This window comes from Apium graveolens, chromosome 10, assembly GCF_009905375.1.
Source record: "Apium graveolens cultivar Ventura chromosome 10, ASM990537v1, whole genome shotgun sequence".
Lineage (NCBI taxonomy): Eukaryota > Viridiplantae > Streptophyta > Magnoliopsida > Apiales > Apiaceae > Apium > Apium graveolens.
The window spans coordinates 109,341,349-109,344,081 of NC_133656.1; the positions used below are offsets into that span (position 1 = coordinate 109,341,349).

Below are 2,733 nucleotides of genomic sequence, written 5' to 3' on the forward strand. Positions count from 1 at the left end.
GGGTTCTCCTATAGAAGACCCCAACATGCACATCAGGTATTTTATCGATATCTGTGACACTTTCAAGTTCAATGGTGTGACTGAAGATGCTATTAAACTGCAACTCTTCCCAGACTCTTTGAGGGATAAAGCTAAGTGCTGGTTACATTCTCTACCACCAGGGTCTATCACTACATGGGAAGATCTTGCTCAAAATTTTCTCACTAAATTCTTCCCTACGGCAAAGACTGCTGCAATCAGGAATGCTCTTACTCAGTTTGCTCAGCAAATTGGAGAATCTCTGTGTGAGGCTTGGGATCGATATAAGGAGATGCTAAGGAAGTGCCCACACCATGGCATGCCTGATTGGATGATTATAAACTATTTCTAAGATGGATTGGGTGCTACTTCTAGACACATGCTCGATGCAGCATTAAGAGGAGCCTTGTGGGCTAAAAGCTACAATAAAGCTTATAAACTGATCGAACTGATGGTTGCTAATGAATACCAGAATCCTTCTCAGAGACTGACTCAGGGTAAAGTAGCAGGAATTCTAGAGTTGAATGCAGCAACTGCTATAGCTGCCCAACTTAAGGCTTTGACAATGAAGGTGGAAATTTTCGCTAATTATGGAGTTAATCAAATCACTAGTGTCTGTGAAATTTGTGCTGGTGCCCATGAGACTGATCAGTGTGCTATTTTTACTGATCAGTGTGCTATTTTTAGTGAATCAGCTCAATTCATGAGCAACTTTCAGCGATCGCAACAACCTGTGCCAGCCACCTATCATCCTAACAACCGCAATCATCCTAATTTCACCTGGAGCAACGCTCAGAATGCGGTTCAACAGCCTTATCAGCAGTACCCAGCTAAGCAGTACAACCCCCCGATTTTCAGCAACCGTAATATGTACCATGACAACAACTTTAGCTGCAACAAGCTAATGAAAAATCTGAATTAGAAGAGTTGAAGCTTATGTGCAAAAGCCAAGCTGTTTCTATCAAGATCTTGGAAAATTAAATTGGACAAATTACCAATGTCTTGTTAAATCATCAACCGGGTACACTACCTAGTGACACTGAAGTACCAGGAAAGAGGAAAACTAAGGAGCAGGTGAAAGAAATCACTTTGAGGTCTGGGAAAGTTGCGAATACCGAACAAACTAAAGTTTTGAATTTTGAATGAAGAAGCTGGGTTGAAGAAAAAGTAGAGCAGCAGGAAGCAGAAGTAGTACCAAGGAAGACTACTGTTGAGCACACTCCTCTTGAGGGTAATACAGGGGAGAAACTGATCTATCCTCCACCGCCTTTTCCTAAGCGGCTACAGAAGAAAAAGCTGGATAAGCAATTTGAGAAGTTTCTGGAGGTGTTCAAGAAACTTCATATCAACATACCTTTCGCTGAGGCTCTTGAGCAGATGCCTAGCTACGCAAAGTTTATGAAGGTATTCTCTCTCGGAAAGTGAAGCTAGATGATTTAGAGACTGTTGCTCTTATGGAGGAATACAGTATTGTGCTACAACAGAAGTTGCCTCAAAAGCTAAAAGATCCAGGAAGCTTCACTATTCCGTGTACTATTGGAAAAGTGTCTTTTGACAGATGCTTATGTGACTTGGGAGATAGCATCAATCTGATGCCTTTGTCAATCTTCAAGAAATTGAAATTGCCTGATCCAAAACCGACTTATATGACCTTGCAGTTGGCCGATCGTTCTATTACATATCCTCGAGGTATTGTGGAGGATGTCTTGGTCAAGGTTGATAAACTCATCTTCCCTGCTGATTTTATAATTCTTGATTTCGAGGAGGATAAGAAGATTTCCATAATCTTGGGAAGACCCTTCATGGCTACTGGCCGAACCTTGATAGATGTGTAGAAGGGTGAGCTTATAATGAGTGTGTTGGATCAGGATGTAACTTTTAATGTGTTCGATGCTATGAAATTTCCTACGGAAAATGATGAGTGCTTAAAGGTGGAGTTGGTTGATTCTGTGATTACTTCAGAACTTGATCAATTGCTAAGGTCTGATGCTTTAGAGAAGGCCTTGTTAAGGAATTCAGAAAGTGAAGATGACAAAGGTGAAGAGCAATTGCAATATCCGAATGCTTCTCCTTGGAAGAGGAAGATTGATATGACTTTTGAATCTCTTGGAATGGAGGAATTGAACAAAGCTCCTAAACGTCTCAAGCCATCTATTGAGGAGGCTCCTACTCTTGAGCTTAAGCCTTTACCTGAACATTTGAGGTATGCTTTTTTAGGTGATGCATCTACTTTACCTGTGATTATTGCATCTGACCTTCAGGTAGCAAAGAGGAGAAGATCTTGAGGATTCTAAGAGAATTCCAATCGGCAATCGGGTGGACTATAGCAGATATTAAGGGAATCAGCCCTTCTTATTGCATGCATAAAATCCTCCTAAAAGAAGGTAGCAAGCCTATAGTTGAGCAGCAAAGAAGACTTAATCCAATCATGAAGGACGTAGTGAAGAAGGAAATTCTTAAGTGGCCAGATGCAGGGATTATCTATCCCATTTCTGACAGTTCTTGGGTGAGTCTAGTTCAGTGTGTACCGAAGAAATGAGGTATCACAGTTGTGGCTAATTAGAAGAATGGGCTCATTCATACTCGAACAGTCACGGGATGGAGAGTTTGTATGGACTACAGGAAACTGAACAAGACCACCAGGAAGGATCACTTCCCTCTGCCTTTTATTGACTAGATGCTCGACAGATTGGCTGGTCACGAGTACTACTGTAG

At 41.5% G+C, this 2,733-nt stretch overlaps 1 non-coding gene across 1 annotated transcript; it reads right to left on the reverse strand.

The window, feature by feature from the left end:
* Positions 1-232: 232 nt before the first annotated feature.
* Positions 233-339, reverse strand: LOC141694532 (small nucleolar RNA R71). The gene has a single exon (XR_012563827.1). It is a non-coding gene; the product is annotated as a small nucleolar RNA R71 (small nucleolar RNA).
* Positions 340-2,733: the final 2,394 nt, after the last annotated feature.